General features: G+C 41.2%; 1 protein-coding gene across 5 annotated transcripts in view; it reads right to left on the reverse strand.

Annotated features, from left to right (window-relative positions):
* Positions 1 to 24775, reverse strand: part of ARK2N (arkadia (RNF111) N-terminal like PKA signaling regulator 2N) — a 75853-nt gene extending 51078 nt beyond the window's left edge. The window contains exons 1-2 of one of the 5 annotated variants that reach the window (XM_033421344.2): positions 24009 to 24312; positions 22923 to 23038 (exon numbers count right to left, since the gene is read on the reverse strand). The gene's annotated coding sequence lies outside the window, so the exon portion shown is untranslated. Of the gene's footprint in view, positions 1 to 22922; positions 23039 to 24003; positions 24313 to 24619 lie in introns of those variants that run through there. The other 4 variants (XM_033421345.2, XM_033421343.2, XM_004266060.3 and 1 more) reach the window with 4 other exon arrangements.
* Between the last annotated feature and the right edge of the window lie 274 nt (positions 24776 to 25049).

Here is a 25049-nt window from a genome sequence, read left to right on the forward strand (position 1 = left end):
AATTTTCAAAACCTGGCTGTCAATTCTGGACAATGAAAATGCACTGTTTTATTAGTCCTGTAATAATTAAGAAACTAACACAAAAGAATTTGAGGACAGGAAGAAAAGTTAAACCATGGTAAGGAAGCAGTACACTGCCTGCTCTGAGGAGATAAGGAAGTGGTAAGTATAAGAGTAAATTAGGCTACTGGGAAAATCTGGAGGGAGTTTGTATCATATCAGATCTCCTTCTTGGTCAGCAAAGCATAACACAAGGTGAAAAATAAGGCAGGTTTGGGAGTTTGTGAAAAATGGAAAAGGGTTTAACATACGTTACAGAAAATCTGACAAAGAATAAAACTGCTAAATACAATGACTTAAACAGGGTGAAAAAGAATTCACAATACTCAATTTCTAAACTATGTAGAAACCATTAACAGAAACTTGAAGTAAAATGTGATTGTTCTTCCCTGCTCAAAATCTCTGTCCACATCTCTAGTTTCATCTTGGGCCACTCACACCCCAGCTCTCTTTACCTACAAAAACTGTCACAAAAACAATTTTTTCAGATCTCTGGCCTTTCACACTCATTTTGTGCCGGACCTCTTGCTGGCTACTCTTTGCAGGTTATCAGAATAAACACTGCTTCCTTGGGGGTAGCATGGGTACCTTACAGACTAATAAGATCCTTGTTATCTACATATTACACACCTATTTTCCTTCAGGACACTTTGCATAACTGTAGTTAAGTAATTGTGTCATTGTTTAATGTCCATCCCCCATACGTAAGGACATACAAAGGTTTAAAGGAAAATAACTGAAAATTATATAACCACTCCCCCCAGCTGATTTATCTGTATGATTAACAGGCAAAAGAGACCTTAACGCAAAAATTATCATCAAAACAAAAGGTGTCATTCTAATCTTGCATGGCCCAAAGATAAACATGATGGGAATCTGTGGAAGTTTTCTTCTGACTACAAGTTTCTCAAGAAAGTAGAAAGCAAGGTCATCAGTTAAGAGTGAGGATGAGTAAGATGGTGGTGAGGCTGATCAGAGCACCAGGTGTGAAACAATAGTGAGAAAGTGAAGAAACTAGGCAAGTACAGTAAATGATTTCCAGACAATAATAAGGGCCCACTCTAAGGGCTATAGCCATGAATGTAAAGTGAAACTGGTATACATGGATGTGACTCCTCCTTTCAAGTTCAGCTGTTAAGTCCAAGTGCAGAGGAGGTAGACACTGGATTTAACCTGAACTGTAGTTTCACCAAGCAACTAGAACAAAGCAAGAAAAAGCAAGTGTGTACAAGAATATGATTTAAATGATCACATTAAGAAGGTATGGGGTAGTGAAAATGTGCTAGGACCAACAGAATGGACATCCCAGTATAGTAAGGGTATACACTGAACTGGAAAGATAGAAGGTGGTAGTCCAAGAGCACTGTGAATGAAATTGAGATTACAGAAGGGTTGCAGTTACTGGTAACTAACAAGATCTAAAATGGCACTCAAAGTGCTGTCCTTGAATGACTGTCTGCAATGAGGGAAGTGTAGAAATTAAGAGTAACTGATTAGAAATTTACAGCAATTTGATATTGTCATGACAACCAAAGAGCATTTCGATTTCCTAGTATCTGATTTTGACTGTATTTTACCCAAAAAATCCACCAACGATGGATTGTAAATAAAAATATAATGGCCCTTTACAACAGACAGTTCAAGAAACATAGGTTAGAGTATGACTATGGAAATACGTGGCTGAGGTAGAGAAGAGAACAAAACCATTACGGGAACTGAGTGGGCAGTGTCAGAGGAAGCATCTATGCGTATATTGAAATGACCAAGAATTAAGACAAAAGTAATAATGGACAAAATGACACTAAGCAAGGAACAAAAATCATCACAATATAAAGGGGTCAGTGGCAGGACTTCCCTGGTGGCACAGTGGTTAAGACTCCACGCTCCAAATGCAGGGGCCCCAGGTTCAATCCCTGGTCAGGGAACTAGACCCCACATGCATGCCGCAACTAAGAAGTCCACGTGCCCAGCTCACATGCCGCCAACTAATGATCCTGCATGCCACAACAAAGACCTGGCGCAGCCAAAATAAATAAATAAAATATATTTTTTAAAAAACAAAAACAAAGCACAGCCACCCCTTGCAAGGTGAAGCAGTGCCCTCAGGGGAAAGCCAAACTGTTATTAGTATCAGAAGATAAAGGGAAAGTTCAGAGAGGAGGTTGAGAATATTGGTGACTTTGCTGATGATAAAACAAAGTGGAAGGAAGCTGAAGACGGAGGGGAAGAAACAGAACAGGGAATGTGCAGTGCTTTCTGGAGATTAGAGTGCAGGAAACGGGGTGACTAAGGAGTCTGGAGCTTCTTGTGATATTCATGAAACAAAAAACTTATGTAAAGCACTCAGATATTTTCTTTTCCATTCTATATAGTTAAAAAATTTGATGCTGGTCATGACTCAGTAAAATGATTTCACAACTAATAGTTGGCAACCTGAAGCTTGAAAAACACTGTCTAGAGAAACATATGTGTCATAAAAGCACTGTTTTGTGATAGACAAAACAAAAACCAACCATCTATTAACAACAGAACGGTAAAATAAATTGTGGTAAATTCCTACAATGAAGGAGCATATATAGCAGTGAAACAAATAAAAGACCACTACAGGGCTTCCCTGGTGGCGCAGTGGTTGAGAGTCCGCCTGCCGATGCAGGGGACACGGGTTCATGCCCCGGTCCAGGAAGATCCCACATGCCGCGGAGCGGCTAGGCCCGTGAGCCATGGCCGCTGAGCCTGCGCGTCCAGAGCCTGTGCTCCGCAACGGGAGAGGCCACAACAGTGAGAGGCCACAACAGTGAGAGGCCCGCGTACCGCAAAAAAAAAAAAAAAAATGCAGAGATTGTCAAACTGGATAAAAAATATCTAATTTTATGCAGTTTGCAAAAGATGTATCTTAGATTCAAAGATATAATAGGTTGAAAGAAAAGAATGGAAAAAGCTATACTATGCAAAGAGTAAACATAGGAAAGCTAAAACACAACATCATCAGACAAAACTGACTTTAAGAAATGTTGCTAGAGACAAAGAGGGACATTTCATAACGATACAAAGGAAATGACACCAGGAAAATATAAAAATTATAAATGTATACATTACTTATAAATATATATGCACTTAACAAAGGTCCAAAATATATGAAGCAAAAACTGACAGAATAGAAAGATGATAATTCAACACTAACAGCTGCAGATTTCAATTCCTCATTCTAAATGTATAAAACTAGACAGAAAATCAGCAAAAATATAGAAGTTTTGAACATTATTCACAAACTCAACCCATAAGACACATACTCCACTCCTTGGGTGGTTACTGGCATATACAGCTGGGTACAGGGTAACCCCCCAACTAAGATGTGGTCTATAGGAAGAGTAAAAAGAGAAGTAATCAACTTTGATTTGAATTAGATAATGCTCATAGGAATACCGGTCTCAAAGAAAAAAAAAAACAGAAATACAAACTTGGACATTATCAATATAAGCAGAGGTGATAGCTGACTATATCAGCTCATCCAGGGAGAAAACAGAGTGAACAGAGAAGAGACTTTAACAGTCTTTTTTAAAAATTGTGAACCAGGGGCTTCCCTGGTGGCGCAGTGGTTAAGAATCCTCCTGCCAAGGCAGGGTACACGGGTTCAAGCCCTGGTCCGGAAAGATCCCACACGCCGCGGAGCAACTAAGCCCATGCGCCACAGCTACTGAGCCTGCGCTCTAGAGCCTGTGAGCCACAGCTACTGAGCCCACGTGCCACAACTACCGAAGCCATTGCGCCTAGAGCCAGTGCTCCGCAACAAGAGAAGCCACTGCAATGAAGAGTAGCTCCCGCTCGCCGCAATTAAAGAAAGCCCGTGTGCAGCAAAGACCCAACGCAGCCAAAACTAAAATAAATAAATAAATTTATAATTAAAAAAAAAACAACTGTGAACCAGCTGCTTTAGTCTATAAACTGGTAAGTAAGAAATTATCTTTGGAAGAAGAAAAACCACAAAGACATCCATAAAACACACCCAGAGAAGAAAGTCTTCCTTCTTGTAGTATATTCTTGGATGTTTAACAACTTCCAGTACGCTTACAGGTGTGAGAAAGGGCCATGGTAAGTGAGGTCTTATCTAAGATGAGACCACTATAGGGAACCCTCCTGAGGATTTTGACATAGCTATGTATGAAATCATTAAGCACCTAACATAAGAAAGTCTTGCTGTTCACACTTCTCATTTTAAGCCCTTGAACAACCATCGTTAACCATTCTTTAACACCACTGCATGAAATGACACAAAAATGAATGAATGAATAAACTGACACTGTATTGTCCTTCCTGATGCGGCAAATGCAAACAAGTCATTTGCTGTTACAAGTTTACTTACAGGCACTTTTTCCGTTGAAACCACAAATTGACACAAGCACATCCCACTAGTGAAACTGCTTCTAGACAAGATTTTGCTCGACAGTCTACAAAATGGGGAACTCCTGCATCTTTATTTCATATCACCACCCTAGAACTGTAAGAAACACAAGCAGGTAATGCCTCAAACATGAGCTAGATGAACCAGTTAACTTACACTGCTTCCTGACATGTACAAGCCATAGCATTAGATAATTCATGAATTCCCACTTTGCTCTCTTGCACAAAACAAACAGCTTTCTATTTAGACAAAAAAGCAACTTTAAAGAGGGTTGTTTAAAGTTTGTCAATGTTTTACTGACAAAATAAGAATTCTTTTCTGCCCGTTTGAGTAGAGGCATTTTCCCTGTCACAGAAATTTAAGTTTAAAACAAAAAGTCTTACAACTGATCCTGTCTATTCCCTTGCAATGCAGGATTGGTCCAAACAGGTGACCTTCTACTGTTTTATCTAATCTAGCTTCAAGTACCAAGTGATAGGGCTTATACCAACCTCCCTTGAGAGATCACTATGTTCCAAATAGAATTTATAACATGTTTTTTTCCAAGATTTAGTCTACTGCAGCCATTCATTTTATTTAAAATTGATACTAAAAAGCTATCTATATCTGTGACCCAAAACCACCCAACATAAAAAGTCTACAAGAAACACAATAAAGATCAATCTTCATGTGAGTCTGCTCTTAATTTCAATGTTTAAATTTTTTAGTCACTTCTCTTCCCCCTAAAAAATCTATACCCACAAATTTTCAAAACTAGTACATAGGCATCAGACCACTAAAAAACAAATTTGGGTACTGGGTTCTCTGCTCTTTAATTCAAAGCAGTCACACTCTCCTCTAAGTTTTGGGGGTTTTTGTTTTGTTTTGTTTTGTTTTTGCAGTACGCGGGCCTCTCACTGTTGTGGCCTCTCCCGTTGCGGAGCACAGGCTCCGGACGCGCAGGCTCAGCGGCCATGGCTCACGGGCCCAGCCGCTCTGCGGCATGTGGGATCTTCCCGGACCGCGGCACGAGCCCGTGTCCCCTGCACCGGCAGGCAGACTCCCAACCACTGCGCCACCAGGGAAGCCCTAAAACCATTTTTAAAAGACTAGGACAGACGTTATTTAATTCAGCTAATATGTATTAAGTACTTACTGTGTCAGGCAACATGCTAGCTTTGGGACTACAAAATGAAAAAGTCACGGTACTCAACTCAAGTGTAATAAAAAATAAAGATCTGTTGAAAACCTACTATTCAAATGTTTCAGGGCAATTAAAGACAGTAAGTAGTTCACACAAATGAACTGGCTGAGTACAAGTAGGACAGAATTAGGTAAGTACTACAGGAAAGTATAAAGAACTCTAGACATTCATAAGATCAGAACTAGAAAAAGTGTCTACAAAGAGGATAATAATTTAACTGGGTTGGAAAGATAAGAATGATTTCAATAAATATAAACAAGAGGGTTTCCCTGGTGGTGCAGTGGTTAAGAATCCGCCTGCCAATGCAGGGGACACGGGTTCGAGCCCTGGTCTGGGAAGATCCCGCATGCCATGGAGCAACTAAACCCGTACGCGACAACTACTGAGCCTGTGCTCTAGGGCCCACGAGCCACAACTACTGAAGCCCTCGCGCCTAGAGCCCATGCTCTGCAATGAGAGAAGCCACCGCAATGAGAAGCCTGCGCACTGCAACAGAGTAGCCCCCACTCACCGCAACTAGATAAAGCCCACGCACAGCAATGAAGACGAAACACAGCCAAAAATAAATAAATAAATTTATTAAAAATATAAAAAATAAAAACAAGAGTAACAGGGCTACTACAAAATCTTAACCTATATTCCATAATGAGAGACATGAGGGAAAAAAATCAAAGGAAACAAGAAAGGTCAAAGGTACTTGACTTAAAACCCAAGAAGGAACTTCAAAGTTTCATTTGAGTTACTTTAAAAGTTGATTACATTTAGATGACAGGTCTATTCTGGCAAAGACAATAATCCTACAGAAACAAAACTGCTGCCAGTTTTCATCAATGTCACTCTAAGCACTAACACAATATGGTAACAGCCATGAGATATGGTAATCCAATGTCTTTCAAATATGAAAATAAAAGTTCATAAAAACACCAGTCGTAAGGTGAGAAAAGGGAAATGCTGTGTCCACTGGCAAACTGATGTTCTCTAACATTGGTTTTCCTTGTTTGTAAAACTTCAGTTCTTGGTAGGATGAAATAAATGACACTTAAAGCACCTAGTACATAACAAGCACAAAGTCAAATTTCAAGAAATAGTGTTTTTTAATATTTTTATTCTCTCTTCTTCCTCTTCACTTCAAGTCCATCACAGAACAAACAAGTCACTTCTCTACAACCAAAGTCATGAGGATCCCTTCAGGCTTTCAACACATATTTATTGAGTACCTAGTGTTAGCTACTACGCCAGGCACTGGGAAATATATGGTACATTCCTAATGGAACTTAGAGTCTAAGGGAGAGACAATCAAATAATCACACAAGTGAATAATCACGCAAATATTAAATTTATTTCTGCGGTAAGTCCTGCAGAGAAAAGGTATGTTGGCACCATGAAAGGAGAAAAAGAAGAGGAATGTAACATAGTCTGGGAGATCTAGGACGGCTTCCTGAGGAATAAATAGGAACCCACTGTTTCAAATAGGGAAGGCAGACATAGATTTAAGCTGATTTGTACTTTAAAAAGACCATTCTGGGTTAAGAATCCGCCTGCCAATGCAGGGGACACGGGTTCAAATCCCTGGTCCAGGAAGATCCCACATGCCAAGGAGCAACTAAGCCTGTGTACCACAACTACGGAAGCCCACGTGCTGCAACTACTGAAGCCCACGCACCTAGAGTCGGTGCTCCGCAACAAGACAAGTCACCACAATGAGAAGCCCGCACACCACAAAGAAGAGTAGCCCCCGCTCGCCACAATTAGAGAAAGCCCACAAGCAGCAACAAAGACCCAATGCAGCCAAATAAATAAACAAATAAATAAATATAAAAAGACCACTCTGGCTGCACAGTGGAGAATGGATGGAAAAGGAAGGTAAGAGTAAATGTCAGCTGAACAATTCAAAGGCAAGGCTAAAAATTTCAGTAACTCTAGACTGACTGTAGTGGCAACAGAGAGATATGGGTGAATATGAGAGATCATAGAGCAAATACGGGAGGTGAAAAAGGCAGGTATCGGGACTTGCCTGGTGGCACAGTGGTTAAGAATCCGCCTGCTAATGCAGGGGACACGGGTTTGAGCCCTGGTCTGGGAAGATTCCACATGCCGTGGAGCAACTAAGCCCGTGCACCACAACTACTGAGCCTGTGCTCTAGAGCCTGCGAGCCACAGCTACTGAAGCCCACACACCTAGAGCATGCCGCAGAGCAACTAAGAACATGTGCCACAACTACCGAGCCTGCGCTCTAGAGCCTGCGAGCCACAGCTACTGAAGCCCACACGCCTAGAGCCTGTGCTCCGCAACAAGAGAAGCCACTGCAATGAGAAGCCCGCGCACCGCAACAAAGAGTAGCCCTCACTTGCCACAACTAGAGAAAGCCTGCTCACAGCAATGAAGACCCAATACAATCACAATCAATAAATCAAGACAGGTATCAACGACAAGTTCTTGGTTTCTAGATTCTGCAACTAGACTGATGGAAGAACCAATCACTAAGGGAACATGAAAGACCTGTGTAGTGAATGGAGAGGGGAAAGGGACATCAAAGACTTTAGTATCAGGCATAGGGAGTTTAAAGTTCCTTTGATATGGAGGTTCTTTAAAAAACTAAAAAGAGAGTTACCATATGATCCAGTAATCCCACTCCTGGGCACATATCTGGAGAAAACTAATTCGAAAAGATACATGCACCCCAACATTCACTGCAGCACTATTTACAATAGCCAAGACATGAAAGAAACCTAAATGTCCATCGACAGATGAATGGATAAAGAAAACAGGGTACACACGCACACGCGCGCGCGCGCGCACATACACACACACACACACACACACACACAATGGAATATTACTCAGCCATAAAAAGAATGAAATAATGCCATTTGCAGCAACATGGATGGACCTAGAGATTATCATACTAAGTGAAGTAAACCAGACAAAGATAAATATCATACGGTATCACTTATATGTGAAATCTGAAAAAAAAAACATACAAATAAACTTATTTACTAAACAGAAATAGAGCCACAGACACAGAAAACAAACTTATGGTTACCAACAGGGAAGGTGAGGGAAGGGATAAATTAGGAGGATGGGATTAACATATACACACTACTATATATAAAGTAGATAACCAACAAGAACCTGCTGTAGAGCACAGGGAACTATACTCAATATTTTGTAATAACACATAAGGGAAAAGAATCTGAAAAAGAATAGATATGTGTGTGTGTGTGTGTGTGTGTGTGTATACATATATATATATATGTATACACACACACACATATATATAACTGAATCACTGTGCTGTACACCTGAAACTAACAAGACATTGTAAATCAACTATACTTCAATTTTTTTTTAAAGTACCTTTGAGACATGTAAAGAAATGTTGAGGAAGCACTAAGATATTTAATATTTAGATCTAATGCTTGGGAGAGGTGCGGATGGATTCTCCTGCCAATAATACTAAAATATCCTTGGCATTCCTAAGAAAACATGAAATAAAATCATGAACTGGAAAATTTCAAATCTTTGAGAATCAGTACCATTTTCTTCTATTTCTCTGCAGCTGACTCTCATCATACTTAAAAGTAATGACAGATGAAAAATAAAGGCAGCAAAGTAGAGAAAAAAAATAATTTAAGAAACCTGAATTCTAATCTTAGGTCTACCATTAACTATATAAATAAGGATGAGTATCTTTTTTCTTTAGTTCCTAATATACAAGCCTTAAAAGAAAAAAAAGATAAGAAGAAGTAGGGAGTAAGGATACAGACTCTAATGGTTATTAAGGGCAACAAACATGTACACATGACAATGTTTACAGAATGCTTTAAAAACTCTAAAGCACTACACAGCTCAGACACCTCTCAATATATATACCCTGTATGGGTGCAGGAAAGCAGAACAGTTGTTTAAGTAGTATTTTAGTACTAATCTTACATTCTTGTAAAAATAACTGCAAATAATTCAGCCTTTGGCATGACTGGATCGATTGTTTGATGGCCAAGGATACAATCTATCTGTGGGGGGTGGGGTGGTGGATGTGTGCATATATGCTCAGTAACTATTAAAATCAAGCACTCTCTACTCTCTAGAAAATCAGCTAAGCATTTAAATGCATAACCCACCCCCAACCCCAACCCTACTCACAGTCAAAAATCCAGTATAATATAGTCAGCCTTCCCTATACTCCTTTCTTCCATATCCTCGGGATCTCCGTATCCTTGGCTCATGTAGTACTGTAATATTTACTACTGGAAAAAAAAATACCCATAAGTGGACCCACACAGTCCAAACTCATGTTGTTCAAGGATCAACTGTACTATTAACCCATTTTTAAGACAGGTACAAAGTTAGGCAATTTGCACAAACTCACAGAGCCAATACTGGAGTCAGAATTTTAACTAAAGCAACTCCAGAGTCCAAGTTCTTCCCTACTCATCACTCCAAAGTATAACCCACTTAGCACCATACCTTAAAATAATGTGTTCAATAAATATTTACTATTGGTGATAGTAATAATCAAAAAAAAAGTATGCTTCTGCTATAATTCTACTTTTAACACTGATTTTCAGCCAAAAATGCTTAAGAATATACTGCCAAAAACTGGAAGCAACCAAGAAGACATCCTTTAGTACGGGGGTCCCCAACCCCCAATACTGGTCCGTGGCCTGTTAGGAACTGGGCCACACAGCAGGCGGTGAGCGGCGGCAGGTGGGCGAGCAAAGCTTCATCTGCCGCTCCCCATCGCTCACATTACTGAACCATCTCCCCCCAACCCCATCAGTGGAAAAACTGTCTTCCACCAACCAGTCCCTGGTGCCAAAAAGGCTGGAGACGGCTGCTTTAGTAGGTGAATGAATAAATTGTTACATCGGGACAATGGAATATTATTCAGCACTAAAAATAAATGATCTCTCAAGCCATGAAAAGACACTGGAGAAACTTAAATGCATATTACTAAGTGAAAGAAGCCCATCTGTATGGGCCCAACTGTATGACATTCTGGAAAGGGCAAAACTATGGAGAGATAGTAAAACCACCAGTGGTTGCCAGGGATTTGCGGTAGGGAGAGATGGATAGGCAGAGCACAGAAGATTTTCAGGGCAGTGAAACTGTAATTGTGGAAACATGTCATTATAAATTTATCCAAATCCATAAACCACCAAGAGTGACCCCTAAAGTCAACTATGGACTCTGGGTGATAACGTGTTAATGTAGGTTCCTCAGTTGTAACAAATGTACCACTGGGGGGGCCGGGGGGGGGTGGGGAAGACCGTTGATAATAGAGGAGACTATGCATGTATGGGGCAAGGAGTACATGGGAAATCTCTGAATTTACATTCAATTTTGCTGTGAACCTAAAACTGCTCTTAAAAAATTAAGTCAATTAAAATAAATAACTGAATAGTCTGTTAAAAAAAAAAAATCAGAAGTTGCCAGAGGGTGGTGGAGAAGAGGGAGGAATTAACAAGATGAGATCTTCAGGGAAGTGAAACTATTGTTAGATACTATAATGATGGATAGGCATTGGTCAAAACCCACAGAACTGTTATTTCACGCTATTCAACAGAGTATCTCTTTTTCAACACAAAGAGTGACCCCTAATATAAACTTGAACTTTAACAATGTATCAATATTAGCTCATCAATTGTAACAAATGTACCAAACTAATGCAAGATGTTAATAACAGGAGAAACTGGGGAGGAGGGTTAAAGTAACTCTCTGTACTTTGTTAAATTTTTCTGCAAACCTAAAACTGATCTAAAAAATAAAGTCTATTAGGTTTTTTTTAATGCTGAGGAAACTTGTTGGCTTGGAGCTGCTGGGGGGGCCAACTCTGTCCTCATGAGAGGAAAGCCTGGCTGGAAATTAAGCCCACAAGTAAAAGCAATAAAGAGCCAGTATACAAGAAAGAAAAATAGTGCTCAGATTATATCAAATGAACTCCTAGATTCAGCTAGGCCAGATGCACACTGGAGTTACCACAGTTAAATTAACCTATTAAATCTCATTTTTGCTTTTTAAAAAATGCGTATGATCACACACACATGTTTTAGTCATCTCCTGAATAAACAGCTTCACAGGAACTAGGGTCACAACATATAGAAAACCCTGTAGTTGGCGGCTCTCCTTGTAGACTTCATGGAAAAGGTAACATGAGCGCAATCTGCATTACCCTGGCCTTTACTTCTCAGCATCAGAAAACCAGTGCCTCCAAGTGGCACTACGGGTGCTGCTGGTCAATTTTAGCCACAGCATAAAATATTCAACCATGAATCAGCCAAGACCTCAATGTTTTCAAAAAGTTTCAAGGATTATTTTAAAAAGATAGAGTCAATTCCATTTTAAAAACCCACTAAAAGAATGTTTCTTTCAGTCACTAACAATTTTTAAAAAGAAATTGATAAATGTTTTATTGCTTATTTGTAGGCCTTTATAAAAGCCATAATTTAAAAAGATACACAGAATAAAGTGGTCTACCCACACTGACAACGTATCTAAACAATTCTATTTAGGTTTTCAGAGCATTTTAATTATTTTTATTAATTATTGCTCATAGTTAACCTGGAATGTATAATCCTCATTTCTAAGAAAAGAATATGTAGGTCAATGGCCAAGTTATATTTAGATATATTTAGACAGATATATTTAGAACTGTTTCCAAATTTCCAACCTGCTTCTTAACCTAAGACTAGATCATGCTACACAAGTAGCCTCCTGTAACCAAAATAAAAGTTCTGAACACATAGATCTTTACAAAAGATAAAGTAGGTTATATATTTAAAAGATAAGGTTTTAATACAGATTCCTTTAAAACAGTTTCTGTAATATATTTGAAGTTTCTGTAATATATTTGAAGTCTGATTTTAAAATTCATTTTTTGTTGCTAAACCATTTACAGATAACCTGTTCCTGGGCAGCCAGAAAGGCCACCCATCACACACACACATTCGTGGGGAACCTGGTGCTAAAATTTGGTTTTGCCCACAAATATACAAGAATATATCTCCTGTGTAAATCAAGGCACATCTACATTTTACCCCGGAGAGGGTAAACAAGACTGCTCCTTGCTTAGACCCACAGTTTCTTTATATATATTTCCTTACGATTAGAATAAAATTTGAATTTTTTTTTTTGGAGGCTTACAAGGTATGTCTTGCTCAATCCTCATTTCAGCATCATTTTGTCTCTTTAGGCTCCAAAATCTTCAATTTTTCTGATTCAGGGTATTTTGCACTTGCTGTTCACACTGCCAGGAAAGCACTCCCCTAGCTCTTTTTCAGGCTGGCTCTCATATTTCAGGCATCAATTCAAATTTACATTACAAAGGCCTTCCCTGAATGCATTAAATGCATCCTCTCACCCATACCCCATTATTCTCTTTTTTTAAAGTGTCTAAAATTATCTTGCTTATTTATGTGTCTAGGTTATTGCCTATCTGCTTCATAGAATGTAAGACACAAGAGGGCAAGGATTTTGTCTCCTTGATTACTATACCAGCACCACTAGAAAAATACCCAACACATAGGAGACACTTAATATTTCTTGAACATATACTTTTTTTTTTTTTTGGGCTGCGCCACACAGCATGCAGGATCTTAGTTCCCTAACCAGGGATCAAACCTGTGCCCCGTGGAGTGGACGCGCAGTCTTAAGCACTGGACCACAAGTGCAGTCCCGTTCTTGAACATATACTTACAGTCAGAATTTATTAAGCAAAAGACATTTTGCTAGGCCCTGTGGATAAGGCCCATATCAGTTAAAAATTAAATGTTTTACTAAAATAGAATCTTAAGGACATCTTGATTTTTTTTTTAAGTGGACATTTTAAAATCTCACATATTTGTTAATAACGTCCAAACCATTAAAAAATTTTAAGTACAAACTCTGCTACAGTGCAGTTACTTCAGCACTGACTTTAACTACAAACGCATCATTAGCATAGCATGAGTCCTTTCAGATATGCATAATAATGATACAAGGCTTTAGAAATGATTTACTTATTTTTTCAAAACAGCAGCTACCAGATATGCAAATGCATGCCATATCTTTGCTTAGATCTATGGCTCAATTAGTACAAGCTAGTAATATTTAAATAACCAATACCAGGAATTCCCCGGCAGTCCAGTGGTTAGGACTCTGAGGAACTTCCACTGCAGGGAGCACGAGTTCCATCCCTGGTCAGGGAACTGGGATCCCACATGCCCTGCGGCATAGCCAAAAAATAAAAAACCCAAGTCACTTCATAATTTGGCTTCGCCCACAAATACACATCTTTTGTGTAAATCAAGGTATATCTACATTTTACACTCAAGAAGGTACACAAGACTGCTCCTTTGATAGTTCTCCCTAAAAACAAAACATCCTTTGTTTTAATTCATCTTATAGAAACCACACAACCACCATTTCTTCAGTATCTTTATATTTGAAAAAAATGGTATAGTTTTCCATATGCATTGACTTAACGTTATGCCCAATGATGTGAAATGGTTAATCAATGAAAGTAAAAACTATGCCATGTAAGGAGGGAAAAGAGGAATTATTAAGCAAAGGAGCTGCAGTTTAAATAGCCTCACAGCAATCTAGTCTAAACGAATTTTTTATTTATTTATTTTTAAAATTTTCTATCTATTTACTTTTGGCTGCGTTGCGTCTTCATTGCTGAGCGCTGGCTTTCTCTCGTTGCGGAGAGGGGGGGCTACTCTTCGTTGCGGTGCACAGGCTACTCATTGCGGTGGCTTCCCTTGTTGCGGAGCACCGGCTTTAGGCACGCGGGCTTCAGTAGTTGTGGGGCACGGGCTTAGCTGCTCCACAGTATGTGGGATCTTCCCGGACCAGGGATCGAACCCGTGTCCCCTGCATTGGCAGGCGGATTCTTAACCACTGCGTCACCAGGGAAGTCCCTACTTTTATTTTTTAATTTTTATTTGGCCACACCACACAGCTTGCGGGACCTTAGGTCCCCTACCAGGGACTGAACCCAGGGTCACAGCAGTGAAATCACCAAGTCCTAACCACTGAATCGCCAGGGAAGTCCCTAAACAAGTTTTCTATTTTTTTTTTTTAATAGGCTTAGCTTCAAAATCTAAAAATTGTTAGCTGCCTTACAGTTCAAATATTCAACTATGCATGTTTATTACTGAACTTATGATTCAAAAATAATGCACTCTCCCAGCAGTAAAAATCAAATCAATTGGACTGTTTCTATACTTTTGTTAAAATATTTACTTCTTACATGGATGAGACTTAAAAAAAAAAGTCATGAGACCACCAATAAGAATGTAGCTAACTCTAAGATAACAGAAGTTTCTGCTTTCGTGACAGTTATGATATGAAATAGATTATAGCTTGCGTCTACTGCTAACTCATTTTTTTAAGCAGTAGTAACTTCCCTAATATGTAATTGGGACCAAGGTTTAAAAAAAAAAAATCCATGACAATCAGTCATGGGTTTTTAAAACCACTCTCTTAGGTTTTTGTCAAAATTCGCCTACTCTACACCCAGAAACTTAAAAAAAAGGCCTAAAGAGTTCTGAAGTTTTGCTTGGTTTTGTTTTTCAAATATAAACAAGAACAGGAGACCAGGACCAGAGACAAATTGCAACCCGTGAAGATAAAACTAGAATGAAGCAGGGCTTTCAAAAAGTATTGTGTGCCTACTTCCTGCTGGTGTGGGCAACTGTCACAGAAAGATTATAATAAGATTCTACAGTGTTAGACAAGTTCAATATCAAAATAGATATTGTGACAATCTAATTCTAATGGTGGGAGAGAATCACAAAGCAGTAATCATCAAAAAAATTAGCACCTAACAATTATTACCTGAATTTTCTACTTGTGGCACACAAACACACTGCTGTAAGAGGGTGATTTTTAAAGCAAACCACACACACACACAAAGGACTGAGAACATTTAACCCCAAGAAATTAAGAGCTAACCTTATACATGAGGGAGAAGGGAAATAACACACCATGAGGAAAGCAATTTAAAAGATACAACTGGGGCTTCTCTGGTGGCGCAGTGGTTGAGAGTTCGCCTGCCGATGCAGGGGACACGGGTTCGTGCCCCGGTCTGGGAGGATCCCACATGCCGCGGAATGGCTGGGCCCGTGAGCCATGGCCGCTGAGCCTGCGCATCCCGGAGCCTGTGCACCGCAACGGGAGAAGCCACAACAGTGAGAGGCCCGCGTACCGAGAAAGAAAAAAAAAAAAAAAAAAAGGGCTTCCCTGGTGGCGCAATGGTTGAGAGTCCGCCTGCCAATGCAGGGGACACCGGTTCGTGCCCCGGTCCGGGAAGATCCCACATGCCACGGAGCGGCTGGGCCCGTGAGCCATGGCCGCTGAGCCTGCGCGTTCGGAGCCTGTGCTCCGCAACAGGAGAGGCACAACAGTGAGAGACCCACGTAACGCAAAAAAAAAAACCAAAAAACAACAACAAAAAAAGATACAACTTACTGGTATAAATGTTTTACTCACCCTCCTCAGCCCCATTATATCACAATCTTCTTTGAAAACAGAGATTATGTTAATCATCTTCGGTTCGCTCACAGTTCCTAACACATAATATTTAACAAATATTGGTTGATGAATCGAATCATTTCTAAATATCACCAAGACCACTAATGAAATACATACCTTGTTTGCTTTATAGTACTAGTGACTTGTATATAAAAATATATTCTATTACAGAGACTTCTCTGGTGGTCCAATGGTTAAGACTCCGTGCTTCCACTGCAGGGGGCATGGGTTCGATCCCTGGTCAGGGAACTAAAGATCCTGCATGCTACATGGCAGCCAATAAATTAATTAATTAATTAAAATAGGGAAGTTTAAAAAATATATATATTCCATTACATAGAATCAGCATGATTTCTGATAGAGTAACTCCCCTTTTATCTTTCCAGATAAAAACATAAGACAAGGGCTTCCCTGGTGGCACAGTGGGTGAGAATTCGCCTGTCAATGCAGAGGACATGGGTTCGAGCCCTGGTCCGGGAAGATCCCGCATGCCACGAAGTAACTAAGCCCATGCGTCACAACTACTGAGCCTGTACTCTAGACCCGGCGAGCCGCAACTACTGAGCCCACGTGCTGCAACTACTGAAGCCCGCGTGCCTAGAGCCCGTGCTCCACAGCAAGAGAAGCCACCACAATGAGAACCTGCACACTGCAACAGAGTAGCCCCTGCTTGCCACAATTAGAGAAAGCCCGTACACAGCAACGAAGACTCAACACAGCCAAAAATAAATAAATAAATAAATTTATTTTTTAAAAAAAACATAAGACAAAACAGACACAACTGCTAACAGCCTAGTAAAGCTGCCTCCTTACATTGACAACACTATATAAAGTGATTGTATATTCATAAAGATGCAAAACCAGAAACTATCTTAAGCCACATAACACAAATAATGTAAAAAGCAGTATCGTATCAAAAATCAAAATGAAGCCCCCTCTCCCCAGATATTCAGTTTTAGGAAGAGATTCTATGCATCTTTAACAGTGATGCTCTCAAACTGTTTGAAATAGAAAAATTAACCTCTTTTCTAATTTGTATACATAAATACTAAGATACTTTAACGACAACAGTATTCTTATCTTAAATAAGCACCATCTCAAAACAAATTCTGCTTTCGAAGGTCTTCTTTCAATTATTTGTCAGGATTCAGGGTAAGTTTTTCCACTGAGAAGTTGTAGCATGGATAATGTGGACAGTACAGGAATCAAAAATTGAAACTGAAATAAAAACATCTACAGGGCTTCTCTGGTGGCGCAGTGGTTAAGAATCCGCCTGCCAATGCAGGGGACACGGGTTCAAGCCCTGGTCCGGGAAGATCCCACATGCCACAGAGTAACTAAGCCCGTGCAGAGCAACTAAGTCCGTGGGCCACAATTACCGAGCCCGCGGGCCTAGAGCCTGTGTCCCCAGCAAGAGAAGCCACAGCAATGAGAGGCCCACGCACCCCAATGAAGAGTAGCTCCCGCTCGCCGCAACTAGAGAAAGCCTGCGCGCATCAACGAAGACCCAACGCAGCCATAAATAAATAAATAAGTTTTTTAAAAAAAGAAAGAAATTGGAGTGCAAAAGGTTTGGAGTACAGAAAGGGAACACTAAAACTTAATGCAGATGAATAGATGTGGCCTACCTGGAACTGAAATATAAATTGCAAGACTGCAACCACGGGAAGAGAGCAGCTTTGCTTGCTTGCCAGCCAACCTTTTCTCCACTGATATAAGCGCTATAAATAGGCCACGAGTGATAATAGCTGCTCAAATCACTTCATATTGCGGATACTACTACTGACGAGTATCTGGCCTAGCACCAGGGCTGTGAATAAACTAGCATCAAGTAAGAAGCCAAGGAAGTTACCAAATGCAAAGAATGCACCATTGCTAATGAGAGACTCAAAAGCACCATCAGCGTAAATCAAGAATAATTTAAAATACAGGTTTCTAGATTTCCCTCTGGCCATTTTCTATCTCCCTCAGAAGACAGTACAAATAAAGAGGGGTCACCACATGCTGGGATCTGAGGTCCCCAAAATAAATACTGCCAAAATCCTATCTACTATACATGCCCTCAGGCTCAGAGCAAATTGTTTAGTGGATCGCAGTGGACATAAATAATGGGAAACCCTTGATGATATAATGCTGATTTAAGACTAAACTATGCTTCTATGCTAGGTCAAAACTAAGGCAGACAAGATACTGCTTAAAATTCTAACCACACGAGGTTTTTGTTCTTAGTACAGAAAGGAAAACAGTCCTGTTTTCCTAGAGTTTTAGTCCATACCCAACTTCCCTATCCCCAACAATACCTTTCTCTAATTATAAGGCACCTAACAAAATGCTGACTCTGAACATCACAGAAGTTAATTTTTTTAAGCCAGACAACTCAGTAAAAAATAACTTCTACTGATCCCTTTCGTCAGTATCTGGTTTCCCTAATGTTAACCATGTCGATGAAAACTTGAATTTCTAGATTCCCTAAACACAATCCTAGTTTATCCACATTCTTGGGAATGGCTGCTATAATAAGTTCTAACATTTAATTTTGTTGCTCTTTGGACAACAATCAGAACTAATTTACTAATACATGGACTTGTATTCCAGGCATAGGAAAAAGTTATTTTGTACATGAACTGGCAGTACAAAAATGAACATTCAAGTCTCCAATCATTTTCTTTTAATCTTAGAGACCCATTTAAGAAAAAAATGCTATTTTCCAATACCTAATTTTAAATTATTTTATAAAGAAATAAACTAACTCCATACTCTAGTTATTTTGTACAGTACTTTTTGTCCTACAGCCTACTTTTCTTCTCCACATTTCAGAGCCGGAAAGAAACTTAGAAATCATCTGGTTCCCTAGATTTGAGTTCCTTGAGCAGAAATTTCTTCTATCTTTGTACCCATCTCCACCTGGGCACCTGAGTGCTCAGTAAATGGGTTTTTAATTTAACCAGGTATAACTGCCCCCACGTACAAATTAAGTTCTTCGAATAAATTTCTTTTTTCTTTTTTTTTCTTTTTTTTTTTTGCGGTACGCAGGCCTCTCACTGTTGTGGCCTCTCCCGCTGCGGAGCACAGGCTCCAGACGCGCAGGCCCAGTGGCCATGGCTCACGGGCCCAGCCACTCCGCGGCACGTGGGATCTTCCTGGACCAGCCTGCATCGGTAGGCAGACTCCCAACCACTGCGCCACCAGGGAAGCCCCAATTTCTACTTTTGATTAATCTTAACTAGAAAATACTCATTCAGGTAGTTTTTAAATTAAAGTCAAATTAGTAACTTAGGACTTATACCATCTATTGGCTATTTTAAGTGACAGAATCTGAGCAAAGAGGTATGAGGTATCTATCTGGAATAAAGACATAAAAGAGAATAGAAACAAAACTTAAAACAAACACTGTAACATAGAAAACAGACTTGTGGTTGCCAGGGCAAGGTGGGAGGAGGGGATGGAGTGAGATTGGGGTTATCAGATGCCCGCTAGTATTATGTGGAATGGATGGACAATGGGGTCCTGCTGTATAGCACAGGGAACTACATTCAATAACCTGTGATAAGCCACAGTGGAAAAGAACGTAAAAAAGAATGTATATATATGTACAGCTGAATCACTTTGCTGTACAGCAGACATTAACACAACATTGTAAATCAACTATACTTCAATAAAAAACACTCACTGTAAATTAACGCCACAAATTTTAAATAAGACAACCACCAAACCTGAGTCATACTGGTCACTTCACAGTATTTTTAAATCACAGTTACTATTATTGGTTTCTACTAATATGTTATGATAAATATGTACAATATATATAATACACATTTTCTCTCCTAGCAGTTTAGGAATATAAGAGAGTAAAACAAGCAAGATAATTTTAGTTTCACCCTGCTCCTTCCTTTCATCACAGGGCCGGTAGGCTATGTGTGAAAACTGACTGAACATCAGTCCCACTTCTGCTAAGAGAAGATGTCCACACAGAAGCAGAAAACATATGCTTCCCTAAGTTCAATCAGTAGTTCTGAAAGAGTAAGGTAAGTTAGTTTCAATTAAAGATAAAGGCTCGGACTTCCCTCATGGTTCAATGGGTAAGACTCTGAGCTTTCAATGCAGGGGACCCAGGTTTGATCCCTGGTCAAGGAACTAGATCCCACATGCATGCCGCAACTAAGAGTTCACATGCTGCAACTAAGAAGTCTGCGTGCCGCAACTAAGACCCAGAGCAGCCTAAATAAATAAATATTTAAAGAAAAATAAATAAAGATAAAGGCTAAAATAGGATTGAGAAAAGTTTCATGACACCAATCAAATTTAAACTTAAGACTGGAATTTGACAACTTAAGAAAAATAACTATCAAATTACTTTAGTCTGGCTGTCAAGAATCAACCCATAATAAAGAAATAATACCAACAAAACTTCTACTCAGTGAACTTAAGGATACAGAAAAATCTTTCAATGAATGTCTACCTCATCCTTCATATTCCCCTTAAAGAAAAAAATTAATAACCCACTAGCAGACTAAGGTACTTTTATAATCCTGGCCCTACCTTCCTCTACCCCACAGAGTTTACATCTATCCCTCTGTAAACTCAAGGCACTGGCCACACCATCCAAGATCACTGATACTCACAACTTTGCTTAGGCTGTTCCCTAGCCTGGAATGCCCACGTGTAAATCCATCTCAAACTCCAGGTTTAAATGTGTAAGTTCCTTCAACCAAGATATGCTTCAGGAGGTGAATAAATAAATAAACAGTGGTAGATCCGGACAATGGAATATTATTCGACACTATAAAGAAATGATCTACCAGGCCATGAAAAAACACAGAAGCAGCTCAGATATGCATTACTAAGTGAAAGAAGCCAATCTGAAAAGGCTACATACTGTATGATTCCAACTATATGACGTCACAGAAAAGGCAAAACAGTGGCAACAATGAAAAGATCAGTGGTTGCCAGGGGCTGTTGGGGGTAGGGTGGGGTGGAGGAGCGAAGGACAGGCAGAGCATTTTCAGGGCAGTGAAAATACTCTGTATGATGCCATAACGATGGATACATGTCATTACACATTTATCCAAACCTACAGAATGTCCAACACAAAGCATAAACAGTAATGTAAACTTAAAATTACAAAAAAAGTGTAAGTTTCTTTAGCATCAAGACCTGACAGTCATATTCACCACTAGAGCACCAGCAACTAGAGCACTACTGGCACACAGTAAGCAATCAATAAATTAGTGTTGTGAGAATAAAGAAGTTCCACCTGAATGTTTTGTTCTGTTTCCTCAATAGCTCTTCCCCTCTTCTATAGTCTCATAGCTTTTTACCCAGTTATCAATACATCTATTTCATTTTTACTTCTCAATTACACAAGAAACTTTATTTGGCCCTAAACTCTTTTCTAAAGTAATACAGAATACCGAAATCAGTTGTGGTTCAAAAGAAAACACATTAATAGTACAACATTTTCCACCTTTTACAGATTTTCTTAAGTATTGTCAATTCAGTAGACAAGAATATACACTGTTTTCATGTTGCTAGTTACCTGGAGGAAAATTAAGATGATTTACCGAAGTTATAAACATACGGTCTCGGTCTCTACTGTGTGTGTGTGACACACACACACACACACACACACACACAAACACCAGTTCCAAGCTTTAAAAAGAAAAAACAAAAACATTCTAATCGCCCATATATCAGCTTTATTCATGCACACATTAAAATAAAACCATAAGACTGAAGATCCTGGCAAAACAATCCCTTGAATGAGTAACTACACCACCTCCCAGAAATTACTAGTCATACACTAAGGACACTTAAGGTACCAATGTCATATATGAAACAGAAATCTTTGAAGGACAAACATTGAGCACTCAGTTCTCTCAGAACTGCATTAAATTAGAATCTAAAGCTAAACCTATCTTTCATCATGAAGACTATAAAACAAAAAGCATTTATGACACTTTCATAAATGCAATTAAGAGTAATATAAACTGAATTAGTGAGTAATGTAACAACTACACTGTGAACTTAATATGAAGCTAACAGTAGGGAAAGTTTCCAGTTTAGTCCATCTCATTTTTCACAAAATGATTCAGAAAAAAAAATTTTCCATTAGAAAATCATATTTAGCTGATACCTCAAGTATAATTACCTTGAAGTTTCTCCCTTCCTTTCATATTTTATCACCTATTTGGAAACTTTGTTAACATTATGAAAAAGATATAGTTTGAAGTTTTAAGATTACTGAAAAGCACTCTGAAAGAATCTGATTTAGAAATATCTAAAAATATTTTTATTTCTCATTTTATGGAACTGCATGAAATTTCATTAAGGTTCTTCATAAAGCAGCATACAGGTCATCACAGTAAATATCATCTTAGTTTCCTGATTTCAAACTTAATTCATAATTTTATTTATTCAGCACCTACTATGCATAAAGCACTCAATTAGGCATTTTATTAGCCAGATTATTTGGCCAAAATATTACACTTCCTACTAAAAAAGATCAGCATTGTGACTCCTCAGGACATCAGGTAATAATTGTAGGCCTCTAAAAATGCTTGTTAAATCAAAAGGCAATGCTCTTACTGAAGGAATCTTGATTGCTAGGATCAGCAACACCGCATTATAAAGTTAATAGCCTCCATCCTTAAACTATCCCAGGAGAAGAAAAGGAGTAATTCAAACTGTTAACTTGTGCCCAACGACACTACACAATAACAGCCTAAGCAAAACTGCCAGATGTATTTGTAATTAAAAGGTCCAACCTTGACAAAGCATCATCAGTGGGTTTTTCATCCTACTGGGTGGAAGGATTCAGAAAGCAGAAGCTCAGGCGAGAAACGAAAAGCACATCCAGCACAAACTGTTCAAGCGGTTCAATCTGGAACAAGTACAGACGTTCATTCCTTCAACCTGTGAGCATCTATTCTGTGACAGCGGAGAGGACGATTTAAAAGGGAGAATGAATGACGTGAAGTTCTGTTGGGGGTTGCTGCCCCAACAATACACTGAGATCGGTGCTACAATTAATAAAGTACAAAGTACGAAGTACTACTGCGGAAAAGAGGAGAATTCTCTCTGAAAAGAGTCAGAGAAGACGATGATCTTTAAGCTGAGGCTCGTCAGTTTACATCCTCGCCAGGTTTCTAAATAAAGTTGACAAACTGGCCAGAAGAGATCAATTTTGGAGACTGACACATCCCTCCCATTGACCGGAGGCCGAAGGTAGTGGAAGCACTGCCGAAACGCAGGCGGCGCCTCCCTTCTCCTAGGCCTCGGCAGCCGCGGTGCTGGGGCGGCCGCCCGGGCTCTCGAGAGTCGGGGCAGGTGTCGGCGCCAGATCCCGGCTCGCGGGGCCAGCAGAGCTGGCAAAGCCGCCGCCGCCGCCGCTCCCCCAGCGACCTGAGGCCCCAGAAAGTTGCGTGAAGACAACTCCAGTGCGGCGAAGCCGCTCCCCCGCGCGGCCCACGGGCTGCGGCACCTCCAGCCTCCTCTCCGCCGCCTGGTAAAGGAACCCGCCGGGCCAGGGAAGAGGAGGGGGGCTCGGCCCGCCAACTCGGCCGGGCCCGGAGGGCGCGAGGGTTACCAGCGAGCGAGCAAGCCAAGGGTCGGGCTGTTCTGCCCCTCTCGCTGGCCCCCACCCGGGCCGCGCCTCCCGCCACGCCCGGGCTCCAACACCCGGCGTCCGACAGCCCTGCCCGTCACGACCCGGACGCCCAGACGCCGCAGAGCCTCGCCCGCGGCCCGCGGCCCGCACCCCTCCGGCTCAACCCGACCCTTCCCGGGAAACAACCCGGGTCCCGCGGCTCGACCGGTAGCCGGCCGCGGCCCTGCGCCCCTTCCTACCTCACCTGCGCTCCGCGGCGGCCCCACACCTCCTCGCTCGCTCCGCGCGCCCCGTCGGGGCACACACCGACCCCCTCCGGGCCAGGTCTCTCCGGGCCGCGGCGACTCTGAACGTCACGGCCACCGCCGCCTTCTCTTCCTCTGCACAAGCCCCGGCGGCGAGCAGGGGGTCGCGGTCAGAGCCCCACCGGGGCCAAAGCGAATCTCGCCGCCTCCGCAGCCTCCACCGCCAAGTCCCTTCACTCGTCCGAGCCGCCCGGAGAAAATGTCACCAGAGGCCGTTCCGCTCGGCGCCTCACTTCCGCCCGGAACCACAGAGCCTGAGCCGGTCGGCTAGAGGGGCCGCTGCGGCTGGGACCTCTAGGCACTCGAACGGGAGGCCCAGAGAAAGCCAGACAGCGCCATCTGGCTGGGCTGACCCGCGCTCCCACAGCTGCAGAGCGCCCGGCGTGGGAGCACAGGCTTCCTGGGCTTCTTTCCCGCTCTCCCTTCATCTGCTCAGGCAGCTCCCTTCCAGAAATTTCCCAAAGGGTCGGAAAGCCAGTCAATACAAGCCACGGACAATGCCCTAAGAAAAGGACGTCGCTCCATTTTCCGTTCGCTGCTCAGTACTCACCCCTCCTGAAGCCTTCCCGAATGAAACTTGTGGTGTCACTCCAGGAGGGACTGCGCTCCGTTCTCTCCCCACCTTTTCGCGGATGCCGACAGCTCGGCTCGGCGAGATTTGGCTGTGCTCCTCTCATGCAGTGGCATCAACATCCCGTTCAAGTTTCTGGATGAACCTTGCACGCCTCGCAGACCGATCGCCACCTGCTGGTGAGTCAGGGTCCCGCAGGGAGACCCCGCTCCGCCCCTACGCGCGATGCAGACGCCCCAAATTCCACCTCTGCAGTCACTCCTGATTTGCACCAGCGAGCCCTGAGTTTTCGACGCCCTTCGTTGAGGTCTGAGATCGTGAAGGAAACGTGCTGGACGCTTACCCGGAAGAAAGGTAAGGTGGGCTTAAGGAGAAAGAACAAACCTCATAACTCAAGATCTGGCCAAGG

The sequence above is a fragment of the Orcinus orca genome, chromosome 15, assembly GCF_937001465.1.
Source record: "Orcinus orca chromosome 15, mOrcOrc1.1, whole genome shotgun sequence".
Taxonomy (NCBI): domain Eukaryota; kingdom Metazoa; phylum Chordata; class Mammalia; order Artiodactyla; family Delphinidae; genus Orcinus; species Orcinus orca.